Consider the following 15889-nt stretch of genomic DNA (forward strand, 5'->3'; position numbering starts at 1 on the left):
AGCATATATATTTTTGAGACAATATATTTAAAAAATTTTTTTTAAACTATAACTTTTTATATTTGTTGCAAAAAACAATTGAACACAGAAGAGGACAAGGAAAAAAAATCACCCTCAATGTAACCACCCAAGGATAAGCAAGGTTAGCTTTGGGGACCACTTAGATCACATTTTCCAAATGAGTTTCTATGTTCTCATCTGGGTAGGTGGGGCTGGAAATGGGGGTGGGGATGAGAGAAGGACAATTATGACCAATGGCACCAAAGTATTTCTAAGTGGGTGGTAGGAGGCATACATCATTTCCTTGTCCATGCGAGGTGTCACAGCTGCCTCTGTAGAGTGGGGTAGGAAGGTAAGCGTGAGAGCAGAGGAGTGTATGTGATCCAAACTCTCCCCTCCCTACATTCCCCTGGACATTTCCTCAAATGGTCAGAAAAGTCAAAGAATAAAATTTAATACAACTCACTATATTAAGTAATTCACCAAGTCTCTTCTGGGAATACACGAATCTGGTTCTCCTTGTGGATACGATGTGATCGTGGATTATTAACTTGGATACCGAAAGGATCGTAGTCCTTTCTATGCAGTTGAACCTGGGTGGCTGGATATGTTTGTAACTCTACTTTTTCACAGATGACACAATTCCATACAATTACTAGTCCTGCTTTATGATTGTTCTTAAGGCTAGAACGATTCTAGCCTCAAGGGGCTTTGTGTTTGCTATTCCCTCTGCCTTGAACAATGTCCTCCTAAATCTTATTTCCTCATGATTCATCCATGCTCAAATGCATACCAAAGAGAACTTCCCAGACCCTTTCAGTATACAGTAGCCATGGTCAACCCACCCCTCTCAAACTCATTTCCAAATGTTTTACCAACATTTGAAAGTACTGCCTTTATTTATACTTGTTTATCGTCTGTGTCCCTACATTACAAGAAGAGCGGGGACTTCCTATGTCAAGTTCACTGCTCATCTCCAATGTCTAGAGAAGCACCTGGCACACGGTGCTTTTAAATATATTTATATTAAATAAATATTCATTAAATAATGAATGAGTGAAACGATATATGATACATTATACTAATAAAAGTAGTTTAATGAGACAGCATATATATTTCACTGAAAGCAATGAATAAAGCTTAAATGTTTGCAACTCTCTAGGCACTTGAAAGCTGAAGCAAACAGAAGTAGAAAATTCTGGGTGACCATATATGTGGATTACCCAGAAGATGAGTAGGTTCCGAGGGTTCTCTTTCATCTGCTTACTCATTTCCTTTCCCCAGATCCTCTCAATTTACACATGTGAAAACACTTGTACACTGTGAGGTACTTTATAAACATAAATGTTTTTATTTTTATTACCAAGAGTCACCGAACATTTGTCCTGCATCTTTGTTGAAGAGGACGACGATGGTTAATGTTGGGGAAAACCGGAAGACGTAAATTGTCCAAAGGTACAGCTCACGTAGGGGAACCGACCTTCACTGGATCAGGGGCAATCGGATCAGGGGCAATCACAGGTCTCAGAAAAATCCTGTGAAATACTCCTTGACATCTCCGTTTGTCAGATGAGGAAACTGAGATTAAAAGGGTTTTGAGGGGTGCCCGGGTGGCTCAGTCATTAAGAGTCTGCCTTCGGCTCAGGTCATAATCCCAGGGTGCTGGGATCGAGCCCCACATCGGGCTCCCTGCTCCGCGGGAAGCCTGCTTCTCCCTCTGCCACTCCCCCTGCTTGTGTTCCCTCTCTTGCTGTCTCTCTCTCTCTGTCAAATAAATAAATAAAATCTTTTAAATAAATAAATAAATAAACATATTTTTCTAGTCTTTGGCTTGCCTATTCATTTTCTTAGTGGTGACTTTTGAGACTCAAATTTTGAACAGGTCTAAAGTATTATTTTTTTTTTCTTTTATGATTTAGTGTTTTTGTGTCCTATCTAAAAAATCTTTACCTATGCCAAGGTCTTAAAGATATTTTCACATGTTTTCTTTTAGAACAGCACGATCTAAATAGAACTTTCTTGGATGATTGAACTTTCTGCCATAGCTGCCCTGTTCAATACAGTAGTCTCTAGGCATATCTAGCTCGTAAGCACTTTAAATGTGCCTAGATGGTTACCAGTGGAAAGGGAGGTGAGAGGATGGGCAAAATGGGTGAAGAGGAGTGGGAGATCCAGGCTTCCAGTTATGGAATGAATAAGTCATGGGAATAAGATACGGCATAGGAAATATAGTCAATGAGATTGTAATAGCATTGTACGGGGACATACGGTAGCTACACTTGTGGTGAACGCAGGCATAACATACAGACTTGTCAAATCACTATGTTGTAACCTGAAATTAATGAACATTTTGTGTCAACTCTGCTACAGTTAAAAAAGAGAGAGAGAGAGGGACAAAAAAATGTGCCTAGTATGATTGAGGAACTGATTTTTGGATTTTTTAAAAATTTAAATAGACATATATATTAGTGACTACTAAACAGAGCAATTCAAAAAGTTTTTAGGTTCTGCATTTTATATTTAGATCTAGAATGAATCTAGACTTAATCTTAATGTGTGAAGTAAGAAAGAATCCTAGTTCATTCTTATTTCCATGTGGATATCTAGTTATTGCAGCAAGACTTGTCAAAAAGATTTTTCTTGCCCCCTTGGATTGATTTGGCACCTTGGGGAAAAAATCAATTGACTGTATAAGTGAGGATAAAAAAATTCTTAATAAACTGTATAAATATGTTTTTTCAGCACTGTTATGCTCTAGGCAGTGTTGTAAGCCCTAGGAAAACAAGGAGTCCTCTATTAGGTATCAATCAAGATGTTGTTACCCCATTCTCATTAAGATCTCAGTGCAATCAGGAATGACAGTCACAGAAATCGGCAATATGGTGGTACATGGTAGGTGAAACACAGGGGGCTTGAGATACATGTAGAAGGTTCGTGCAACCTGGATTTGGGGAGCAAAGTCATGGGAGGTTACCTTAGAGGAATTAGTGTCTAATTGAAGGATGAAAAAATGTATCGTCAAATAAGAAAATATATATTAGGTAAAAGAAGAAGAAGAAAGCATCTAAGAAAAAAAATAATGTTTGAGTGCTTACAAGTAGTCTTTGCTTTATTTTAGTTAACTTTCACGATAATCTATTGAGGAACACTAACACCACCATTTTGGAGACAAGTAAATTGAGGCAGTCAAAGATTAAATAACTGACCAAGTTATATATGTAGTAAGTAAAAATACCAAGATTCTAAAACAGACTGCCACCCAGAAGCCAGGCTCTTAACCTGCACTCAATAATGCTCATATTATTTGATACTTATTCCTTTATTCTGTATTATTTTATTTTATTTTTTAAAACCATGCTGTTTATTAGAGCTCCAGACCTTATTCATCTTATTTTTTTTAAAGATTTTATTTATTTATTTGACAGAGAGAGAGGGAACACAAGCAGGGGGAGTGGCAGAGGGAGAAGCAGGCTTCCCGCGGAGCAGGGAGCCCGATGCGGGGCCGATCCCAGGACCCTGGGATCATGACCTGAGCCGAAGGCAGACGCTTAAGGACTGAGCCACCCAGGCGCCCCCCTTATTCATCTTATAACTGAAAGCTTGTATCCTTTGACCAACATCTCTCCATTTCCCCCATTCCCCCCATACTTTAGCAACTACTCTATTTCTGCTCTACCGTACTCTATTTCTGAGTTCAGCTTTTTTAGATTCTGCAAATAAATGAAAGCATTTGTCTTTATCTGTCTGACTTATTCTACTTAGCATAATGCACCTCGAGGTCCATCCATGTTGTCATTAGCAAAATAGCAGGATTTTCTTCTTTTTTTATGGCTGAGTAATATTCCATTGCATGTATTTATAATGTATATATATGTGTGTGTATCTATCTACATATAGATAGATAGATACACACTGATATACATTACATACTTGCTTTATCCATTTATCTATCAGTGGACCCTTGGGTTGTTTCCATGTCTTGGCTTATGTGCTGCATTAATGTGGGCAGTGGAGATACCTCTTCAAAATAGTGATTTCATTTCTTTTGGATATATATCTAAGAGTGGGATTGTTGGATCATATGGTAGCCCTATTTTTAGTTTTTTGGGAAACTCCCATACTCTTTTCCATAGTGGCTGCACCAACTTACACTCCCACCAATGGTGCACCAGGGATCCCTTTTCTCCACATCCTTGCCAACACCTGCTACCTGTTGTGTGTTTGTTAATTATCATTCTAATAGGTATGAAATGATATCCCATTGAGGTTTTGATTTGCATTTCCCTGATGATTAGTAATATTCTATATTATTTAAATAAATATATATATTAAAGAAGAATAAGGAATATAAGCCTCCCCCCTTTTATTTTAAGTAGGCTCCATGTCCAGCATGGAACCCAATGTGGGGCTTGAACTCATCACCCTGAGATCAAGACCTGAGCTGAAATCAAGAGTTGGATGCTTAACCAACCGAGCTACCCAGGCACCCTGGAGCAGAAGCCCTTCTAATTGTTAGATCCTTCCATCAAGAATCAAGATACCTTTTTTTTCTTGACTAAAAATTATCTCCATCAACACTTTAACCAAAAGCTCAAGCTTCTTCTCTACTAATATTAAAGAATTTTAAGTTAGAAAGTTCTACAGAGGTCAGACAATTCTGTGCCCACTGAAGATTGATCAAATCTTTTAACCTGAGTTAAGTAAGTATCACACCTGCAGTCTGAATTTGGTCTTTTGTCATTCTTCTCATTCACACTTTGATATTGTGATAAAAGTTCTGGTTTTAAAGAGTCTGATGCTCCATCACAAAACCATATTCCAGGCTACTGTAGGGAAGAGAAACCAGTTCACAGAGTACATAATGAGTCCCTGAGTTATCAAGAGCTGGTTGTAATAACCTAAGAATAGCATGTAACTCACTTCCAAGTCGTTGGTGTTAGCTCTATAGTGCTGACAACAGGGAAAGTAAACAGTCAACACAGGGCTGTGACTCAGACAGAGTACACGGTATGTTTATAGAAAACCAAGCTGGCTCTTTCTTTGTCTCCCACATAGTTCCTCCTTATGCTGAGCTCCTTTTGAAGTCAATTAAAGCTCTGTGATAGAAATGCATTAAGAAACATGTAGAAGAAAACAAATGTGACAGTAAGTAGTTCAAACAACAATCATTTGGGGGGAAAAATCATTATGTCTAATTAGGAATCTATCTCAAATAATTTACTAACATCATGCAGGTGACAATTAGACTAAAGCTAGAGAATGGATGCCCAGGTGTTCTTTCTTTTTTACCAAGTTCTTTATATAATTACATATATGTTATAGATATGCTTTTGTTTGATATTTATAATAAAATTTGAAATAACATGGAAATATTTGATAATAAAAATGGAAAAATGTATCACATCACAGTTCCCATTTAAAGATACATGGATACATTTTAATTCTGTCCTTTTGCATTTCACTGTCTGCATTAGTAAGCTTTCTTGTCTATTGCCCTAAAATATCACTTAAAATTAATTACAACTGGCAAACAAATTTATTTACACTTGAAAATGTGAACAATTTGTATGAAAATAGAATGTTGATCTTTTATTTGATTTAAAAACAAAATCTAAAATTCATAACCATATGCCATATGAAAAAATCCTAAAGACTTTCACAGAGATAAATGAAAGGCAGTTAGAAGAATCATCCTGATGATGCTGGACTTCTCAGCAGCAACACTGAGAGTTAGAAGGCAATGAGGCAGTGACTATAATGTTCTGAGTAGAATAATTTGAACCCAGCCTTTGATACGCAGCCAACTATCAACCAAATGTAAAAGAAAATACGTTTTAAGGCGTATGAGAACCCGGACGACTAACAGCTTACACACCCTATGTCAAAAAAGTTTATTTGAGGAGATGCTCCAGGACTGGAAAAAAAAAAAAAAAGTGAAAGAATATGAAAGGGAATGACAGGTGGCGCAAGAGAGGAGCGGCAGGGAAGAGACCCACAAGACTGGAAGGAAACTCAACTGAAGGACACTTTGAGATGGACTGAAGGACAGAGATGCCTGGAAGGTTCTTCCTTGAGCAGCAGAATTTAAATGACCTCTTTCTCCGCAGATGCAATATATTGCTTGAGCCTATAATGCTGCAAATGCTACGTATGAACTGTCAATTTTTAAATCAACTATATAAAAAGCAAAGTGATGTTAACTATTGTAATAGAACAAGATGTTGGAGTTACAAAATGGAGTAAGAGGCATGTAATAAAATAACCATCAGAAAGAAACTAGGAACTGAGAAGTAAAGAATCGAAAAGAGTAAAGCGAACTTATTTCTAAGTTTTGTTTGGAGGGAGTCAATATTTTCTATGTGAAGGCGATACATCCAAAGCAGCGTTTTCAGTATCTTGTCTAAAGTCGCAAAGGCAAGTGAATGAGAAAAATACCATTATAACTCGCCAAAGTTTGGGGACCAAGTGAAACTGAGAGGCAGCGTTAATTATATTTCTCCTCCTTCTCTGGTAAAAACAAGCAATGTGTAAAACAGATTAAGTCAAGAATAGAGCTACGACAAAGTGATAATAACTGTCAGAAGAACCGAAAGCAAATGGACACCAGGGATTGCATCTGAGAAATGGGACACTGGGGAGCGGTAGGGAAGGCTGAAGCCTCTTCCACATTATTTTGTGCATACTTTTACTCTTGACTGATTTAACCGTGTCTAATGATTACTTTGAAATTTTAAGAATGAAATGAATAAAACAAATTGTTTAAAACTCTGTGGTTTAGTCTGTAACTTTTACTCATTGACATTCCAAAAAAGAATTTAAGGAGACTCAGTTCCATGAGTTTGGGGTTTTATATTTATTAAAAGTTTTTTTCTTTCATCAGCAAAGCATTGAATTTGTTTTGCTTTGGACATCTCGAGTATATGAGATGTCAAAGGGGAAACGTCCTTAAAACAAATACTTGGTTATTCTAAGGTGGCTATAAGGTGCCATGTTCCTGATTTAGGGGCTGTCAGAGAATGACCCCCTCATTGCCCTCCCCCACCGCCGGCACTCGTGCGCGGAGCAGAAGGAAGACCAACGCTGGATGACGCATGCCTAAGCCTTCCTATGCAGGATATGCCAACATTCCTTATTATCTTGGACCATTCCCAGTATTATTCTCTACTAACATTTGCACTTTTCATGTTGAAATCCTGAAGAATGTTCTCTTCGGCTCACACTGAAAAGTCATTCTTGGATTCCTTCTACAAAACTTTTCCGAATAATGTTAGAGGCTTCCAACTGCAGGTTTGGAATCCCTGAGCCGTGGGTCACTGGCAAAGAGTACACAGACTGAGAACACTTAAACACATGAAGGGTGCTACATATGTGAAGGTCTGCGGAATGACTCATGTGTCTAACACTGCCACACAGCAACAGTTCTGGGGAGGGAACAGCCTTTCTCAAAACAGGAGGGAACAAAGCAGGATGATGTCATCAAGGATCCCGTGCAGAGGTGCGCCACCAGATGCCTGGGCTTCAGTTTCCTGTCTGTTTCCGTGGCTCCTAACAAAGAAAAGAGGAAACAGAAGAGGAGGATTTGTTGCTCTAAGAATGAGCCGTCATGTGTGTCTGAAGAGTTAGATCTCTTTCGTCCTAACTTTAAGACTGCTGACAGTGGCCCATCAGCTCATAGATGGGGTGCTGTCGACAGCTAGTCCCCAGCTCCTGATTAGATGCAGGCCTTTGCAAATGCTGTTCCCCTTGCCTGGAACACGACAATTCTCCTCGCCCCCACTCCCACAATAAAACTTATATACACCATTACCTCCTTGTCATCCTACCAGTCCGACCCATCCATCCCAGATGTCATTTCCCCCAGGAAGGCTTGCTGGATCTCCCAAGTCTGTGCTACCTACGTTCCCACACTATGTTGATCTCAGGGTACCATGTCACTTCCTTAGTCATTTCCTCAGGCCACCTATCACAGGGCATTGTCATTATCTGCTTCTCATCTGTATCTGTTTCAGTACTATAAGCTGTTTAAAGGATTGTCTTGTTCAGTTTTGGATCCCTAGAGCTTTATCACAGTGTCTGGGATATAGTAGGTAACATATAATAATATGTAATATATAGTAACATTTAATAGGTGATAGGTGTGCAATGGGTGAATGAATAACCTGTAGGTTCAGGACACCATCACGGACATTCTCGAAGGACAAACTTGACTTTCAGAGGTCGTCTGACCAAACTAGCCCAGTGAGGTGGAAATCCAGATGTCAGTTTAGTAATTCACAGTAAGAATGATGGTTGTCGAGGTGCCTGGTTGCAGGAATTTCTCCAGCCTGCAGTGACTTTGGACAACTAGGAAGGGTGACAACTTCTGATCAGGAAGTTGCAAGAGCATTAAGGTGAGATGAGATGAGCGAGATGGATAGATCTATTTTTTCACTAATGAGGTGCCAGCAACCAGAATAAAAGAGATGGACTCCTTGAGCCCAAGAAGATCTTTTCTAGGCATGTGTTTGGATAGACAAAGCCAACTTTAACCTTCTTAGATCTCACTTCTGATTGGCACATTTGTCCTTTAATTTTATGAAAACAGTCAATGTCTTGTAGGTCTATGAGCCATTTTGATCTTTTAGACTTATTTCCCATATATCTCTGTTCTCTTCACATCACATATCTGCTCTATTAGTTATTATAAACTCAGAGGTCAATTTATTTCTAGGTTCTTTTACATTATGGTATCATCAGCATTTGAGTTTATCAGGGAATCAGTTTCCATTTTAAAAATGTTTGATAAGCACCTACGGTATGCCTAATGCTGTGCTAGCCATTACATGTAATAGTGATTAAATGCATGGGCTTTGGGTCAAAGTGACCTAGGTTTGGATCCCACCTCTATGAAATAAACATGTGACCTCGAGCAAGTTATTTGAACCCTTGATTTCCTCATCTGTTACATGGGGATGGTAACATTTATTTAAAGGATTTTATGAAGGTCAAATGAGGTGACTCTCAATAAATGTTATCTAAATTATATGATAATGTTTACAACTTAAAGGTAAACCCAAATTAAAAGTTTCAGAATTAGTAATCAATTATGAGGTGTTTTTTTTTAAGTGTAGAAAACATTTAATGGATTTCTGTTCTTATCTCAGGTACTGTATACAATAATATATAATATTATTTACAGAAAACATCCAACATATATAAAGTTATGCTAGGAATTAAGGGTGACAAACAGCTGAAGAGAATACATCCCTTCCCCTATTCTTGCAAATTATCCATGTTGGATATAGTTAATTCTCATTCTAGGTAGATTTTCAAGTATTTGTTTCACTTAATTTGGTCATCATATTAAATTAATCACTACACAGTTTTCTTATTTGAAAAAAATCATTTAAAAATGATACAAGTTCATTCAAATGTTACTTTGGCAACTGTGAAATAAAGATAGTAACTTGATGATCTTGACTTATTTACTAAGCACTTTCATTTGTTCATTTAACTAACACTAATTGAGCTCTTAACCTGCTTCAAGCACAGTTCTAGCTGAGAAAGAGAAAAGCAGCTCCAGACATCCAGAAGCTGGTCTAGGACTATCACCTTGGCCTTGATGTTCTCCTGTTGAACATAAACAATTTCACAGAACATCAACATCAGACAAGGCCACTCGGTGGCCATGATGGATTATGGCAAAAGCAAGACCAGCCCATAATCATGTCTGAGCACAGACAAAACACAAACATTGTCCAAGCCACAACAGTGACCAAATCTCTTGAATAGTATGGGTGACTGCTGATTCTCTAATAATTAATAGCTTTAGCCACTCTACTAAGAGATTGATTAAGATACCCAATGGTAAAATTATGCCCATGTCCTCATGGTATCCAATCCAGAGCAAAATATCGTTCCTTCAACCCTCCCCCAAATTACCTAATACAAGCTCAAATTCTGTATGTCCTTTCTCACACTTAATCCACAATATCTCTTCCCGAGAAACCCACAGTTCCCCAGGGTATACATTCTTCCTCACTGAGACTTGTTCAACTGTGGTCCTGGTGGTCTTTGGCTGGAGAGCATTGACATAAAAGGGACTATCATAACAAGTACAAAGGAGTTGAATGATTAACGGATCATTTAGTATTGGGCTCAGCTGCATGTATCAGAAAACCTAAAACAACAGCGACTTAAAAAAGACAAGTCTTCTCTCTATATAAAAGAACTTTGCAGGTAAAGAATATAGGGTGATGTCAGGGATTTGGACTCTTTCTGTCTTTCTCTTCCACCATTCTAGCACATGCCTTCCAGATTCAGGGGTGGTTCATGGTCCATTATGACTGCTGGAGATGCAGCTAAGTGTCCATAGTCCAGGCCACTGGAAAGGAGTAAAGGGAGGGGGATGATGGGAGCGTCTCCTACGTTCATCAGCTCCCTTCAAGAAGCCTTCCAAGAAAGCCCACACATCACTTCTGCTTACAGCTCACCAGACCTCACCAGTAGAACTAAGTCACATGGCCAGCATTATCCTCAAGGAAACCTGGGAAATTCTATGCTTTAGCTGGCCTCATTGCTAGTCTGAATACTACTACCAGGGTTCCACTAAGGGAAAATGATGAGAATGGATGTTAAGTAGTTTATGATGAAATTATTGACATAGTCATTTGGATTGAAAAAATAGCTCTCTCTTTTACTTTGGTGTCAATTGGGTTAGTTTATGGTGAAAAAGAAATTTCACTTACAAGCCATGTATTTGCAGCAGAAATGGCCCGATTCTGGAGGAAATTATGGTATGACGACATTACACGGCAGGAAATTATCAGACAGCTAATAGAAGAAAAGAAAAGAAAAGTGAGGTAAGGATCATTCTACATAGATTTTAGTTGTTTAAAAACAAGAAATGCTTAGGGGGCCTGGGTGGAACAGTCGGTTAAGCATCCAATTCTTGGTTTCAGCTTAGGTCGTGATCTCAGGGCTGTGAGATTGAGCCCCTTGTCGGAGTCTGCTTGAGATTCTCTCTCCCTCCACCCCTCCCACTCATGCTCTCCCTCTGTCTTTCTAAAATAAATAAATAAATCATTAAAAAAAAAAACAAGAAATGCTCTAGAAATGTCATATTCTTGGAATCAGCAGTGTAAGCTATTTGAAACAAGGCCTTAAAATAACAGAGCTCACTCTTGTTGCTTCATCATTCCAAAATTTTTGAATTCTTACAGACTTATCCGCCACAGTAAGCAGAGGTTCTCAAGTTATGAAATCAGTATTTCAATAAATAGCAAATTAAATCAAATAAATATAACAATTTACTTTTTTAAATCTCTGTCCACAAATATGCACTGGAAAATTTTTCATTGCAATCCCTCGTACTTTCCTCATTGGTCTCAATATGAACAACAACAATAATAATAATCCATAACGTGTTTTGAATAATCATGAAAGGTCAGATACTGTTCCAAGTATCTTACACGCATCATTTAAACCTCACAAGAACTCTATGATTTAGTTACTGTTACTATCATCATCTCTATTTTTAGAGATGAGAAACTAGAGCCATAAAGTATTTAACTTATCCTCGTTGGTAAAGGGAAGAACTGTACTAAAATCCAGTAGTCTCAACCTCACATGCTAAGGCCTTAACCACCTCACTCTATCTTCTCTCCCCGTGGGGCAAAGGACAGCACAGACTTGGGTACAATTAACCAGGGTACGAAAGGGGAAGGGGCTGGGAAGCACAGGGCCAAGTGATCATTTTCTTTCAAAAGTGACATCCTTCCTGGAAAAACTGATGTAATTGATTATAGAAATCATGTGAAGTCAATTTTCTTAGGCAATCATCTTGCCTAGATTGGGGTTTTTAACTTAAAAAAAAAATAGAATACCCAATCTTTGTACGTATATTAGGACTCCAGGTAAGCAATTATTTCTTCAACCAAAGATAAACATTGTTAACACTTTTTATATATTCTCTCAGAATGTTTCTATGCACATATATCTGCATATACACACTCATATATAATATGTACCTAAATATTTATAAATATACTATTAAGAGTTTCACACTGTACATACTGTTTTGTTAATGTTTTATCCAACAGTTATCATATGTTTTAAATGTTAATAATGTATGTTTATAAAATTTTTCTTTCTTTTCTTGTTTTACTCTTAAAAATAATGGAGTCTTTAAAAATGTAGACTTGCTCTTATATGGTTCTTTTCCTCACGTGCACACGTGCTTCTGTGTGTGTTACACTTCAAAAATCTATGAATGCGGAAATAAAGTTAGACTTTCAGGTTTTTCCCAGGAAAATGCCATTGTGCAGATTGAAATACTGTTGTAAGGAAAATAAAAATGAAGCATATTTCATAAATCAGTATAGGCATATCCTCAAATGTCCAAATTGGGCAAATGTATAAACACAAGAATTTATAAAAGTTCTTATATCCTTCACTTTGTGATGGTTAAAATAACTTTAAAAGTACAAGCTCTATGGCTTTTCCCGAAGACATAATTTTAGGCAAAATATGTCTTCAAAGTTTTTATTCTTTTCTATTTCAATACATGTAAGAATTTTAGTAAACACCATTTTTGAGATAGGAACATTTGATCAAATTTATATTTCTTTAAAATTTTTTTCTACGATGGCAGTAGCTCTCCCTCACCATTACGTCAGGAGTAGCTCAGGCCAGTTATACTGTCGAAAAGCCAAGTATTTCTGTAGAGTCACACAGGGTCATGCTTGGGAATTCTGAAATCACCTAGCAATTTGATATTAAAAGTATGTTGTTGGACTGTCTCAAGATAACATCTTGAGAAGTGACCAAAATTAATGATTTTTGGAATTCCTATGGAAGGAAACAAAGCTAGGAGTGAAATTACATCTGCATAAGGCAAAATCATTTGGGGGTACATAAATACAGGTTGAAGACAAAAATACTGATTTCAGGGCGCCTGGCTGGCTCAGTCAGAGGGCAGTCTTGATCTCGAGGTTGTGAGTTCGAGCCCCACATGGGGTAGAGAGATTACTTAAATAAATAAAACTAAAATCTATCTATCTGTCAGTATGTATATATATATAGATATAGATTCCAGGAAGAATACTGAGGGACACACTTCATGTTTATAAAATTTATAACTGTATTTTGAATTCACCTTTTTCTATGAGTTCTACATGTGTCTGTTCTTTTCCACATGAACTTACAATTTTTTGGTTTTTAATTCTGGCCATGTAGTTTCAGCACACACATGTAAAGAGCTCTGGGAAGCATGGCTTCCAAAGACCAGTTTCTCTGTGGCTTAACCTATCCTTACTTAGGACAGGCTGTACAGGGGTGGTTTATTCAACTAATTGGTAATTTCTTCACCTATGAAATTTAAAAGTGGCTATTCTCATTGGACTTGAAACAAAAGCTTGTTGTGTTCATGGGAAAATAGAGCAAAATCTATATATAGCCCAGCTTTGCTAAAAATATAGGAACATTTAAAGAGACTATTTAAATTCATAACAAGAATACATCAACTATGGATCATTGATAATAGGATCACGTAATTCTTAGAGGTATGCATATGCTGTCAATTTTTAAGTAGCAATAGGACAATCAGGAGCATTCAGCAGCTATGAAAAAGTGGTCTTCACACAATATTGAATGTACAATAACTGGAGTGATAAATTATAAAATAAAATACAAGAAAATTAAAAAAAAAGAAATGCACTAAAGAAAGATTAAGCATATACAAAATGTTTTTGGAAATAACTAAAAAGATCAAAGATATAATTATTTAATGACTATAACTGGTAGTCTGTAAAAATCTTTCATAGTACTCTGACTACTTCAACCATCTGACTTTGATTTATTAATTTCTAAAATAATAAGTTGCCAAATATTAATCTGAAATCCTAAATTCATAAGGAATAGAATACTAAAATTTGACATGCTTCTTAATTCAGTGTATGATGGTGGCAGACATCCTGTTTTCTGATCTTACTACATTCAGACTGGATGTAGTGAGATTCTACAAATAATTCGGTATAGATATGATTCCATTTATGTGACAAATTGGCTTCTGAAAATGATATGCAAAGTGGATTTTTTTCTTTTTCACATGTTCAGATGTATTTTTATTACACTAGTTTCATATTTAAAGGAATTGTATTTGAATCAGTTTGTAACATGAGTTCCTCAGAGATAAATGCCTTCATTAACCTTACTCATATGCTTCCTGTTGAAATTCATTTCTCCATTCTTCACATTTTCAGCAAAATTTCCATATACGTGAACGTGCAGTCCCACCAGTTTACAACCTCTCTAAATGTACCTTGGCTTTTTTCACTTATGTATCCCCTAGTGGAGTAGTTCTTTTTTTTTTTTTTTTTTAAGATTTTATTTATTTATTTGAGAGGGAGGGAACGAGAGAGAGCATGGCAGTGGAGGCGCAGAGGGAGAGGGAGAAACGGGCTTCCCCTTGAGGGGCTCCATCCCAGGACCCTGAGATCAAGACCTGAGCAGAAGGCAGATATTTAACTGACTGAGCATTAAAATGACCATGATGTAATACTTACTCAGACCTGGCCCTCTCTATGAAAACTCAAGATCAATTATACAAACAAACACATAATTATTCTTCGGCTCTATAGCACACCTTTTAGCAGAGTCAAAGTGAGTTTGTTTCCACTATACATATAAAATATTATCAGGATCCAGATACGAGGCTTCAAAGTGAGTGCCTAGCTGCCCTATAACCTATTAGTAGGTGTGGCAACTACCAATTTTTCAAGATAAAGAATAGCTTCTCTACTTGAATTTCTTGAAACTCTTCTTCCTTGTCTCAGCTTAGCATGCAGAATGTAAAAGTATCCTACATGACAGGGAATTGATTTCCTTCTCATGCATATATTCCAGAATGCTGTGAGTCATCAAGGGGTGTTGCATTGTGATGTAATTATGATGATGCCCCATGGTACCCTATGATGAACCATAAAATGTTCAAAATGGTCAGTGTTAATGTGAAGGAGGTATAAAGTTCATGGGCTTGAAAATATTGAAGGAGATTATTTCACTTGCTCTGAGTAGCTCCATTTATAAGAGTCACTTGGTTCTTCGATGTGATTAATACAATGTAACTATCATAATGCTAAGGTTAATAATACAAGTTACCATTTATTGAGCACTTCGTGTACACTAGGTTTTGTGTTACTTGTTTATGTATCTTATTTCATTTGATCTGCTTAACAGCAGGTAGGTATCTAATTCTATTTTCAGATGAGGAACCTGAGTCTTTCAAATATTAAGTGATTATGTGGTAGAATTTGTATATGAAAACCCAACTGGTGTGAATTGAAAGCTCATACTATAATGCTATGTTACATCCCACACCAACATAAATTGTCACCCTCTCCATTTCCAACTGGAAAAAGACTAAGCCATTTCCGGTGTCAAGAGCCCACTTTCACTTCACACAAAGTGAACCATTTCTGATAACATGTGCCCGACTTACTTTCATCTCGATGAACAGGAAAGAATAAGGGAAAGGGAAGGACCAGAAAAAAGGGAAGCCTGAGAAGAGAACCGTGCAATAGCCTGGACTCTAAACAAAATCTCCACCATCTTTTGAAATCTGCATGCGGGCAAGGCTCTGAATCTGTCTGAATCACAATCTTCTCATCCAGCAAAAAAGTTGATGCAGGTCTCTGCTTCACCCTGGGATGGGCACTGCCATCTCCCTAGTCTTATTTTCCATTCTTGGGCATACTTTGTCAGGGGGTATTCTTTCCATTTAAACTTTCTGCTGGAAAGGGCATTAAGGGGGGGAGCAAAATTACACTGCATCCTTATTTTCCATGGCACTCTGAATCCTCCTTATCATCTGATATAATGGAATTACTTTTCTATGTATCTGACCGACGCC

General features: G+C 37.3%; 1 long non-coding RNA gene across 2 annotated transcripts in view; it reads right to left on the minus strand.

Annotated features, from left to right (window-relative positions):
* LOC141372473 (uncharacterized) overlaps positions 1-14854 on the minus strand; it is a 68186-nt gene extending 53332 nt beyond the window's left edge. The window contains exons 1-3 of one of the 2 annotated variants that reach the window (XR_012377733.1): positions 14624-14854; positions 10728-10812; positions 6847-7545 (exon numbers count right to left, since the gene is read on the minus strand). This is a non-coding gene — a long non-coding RNA (uncharacterized lncRNA). Of the gene's footprint in view, positions 1-6846; positions 7546-10727; positions 10813-14623 lie in introns of those variants that run through there. The other variant, XR_012377734.1, reaches the window with a different exon arrangement.
* Positions 14855-15889: the final 1035 nt, after the last annotated feature.

This window comes from Callorhinus ursinus, unplaced genomic scaffold, assembly GCF_003265705.2.
Source record: "Callorhinus ursinus isolate GAN/ISIS: 27379988/994484 unplaced genomic scaffold, GSC_fseal_2.0 scaffold4, whole genome shotgun sequence".
In the NCBI taxonomy this organism is placed as follows: domain Eukaryota; kingdom Metazoa; phylum Chordata; class Mammalia; order Carnivora; family Otariidae; genus Callorhinus; species Callorhinus ursinus.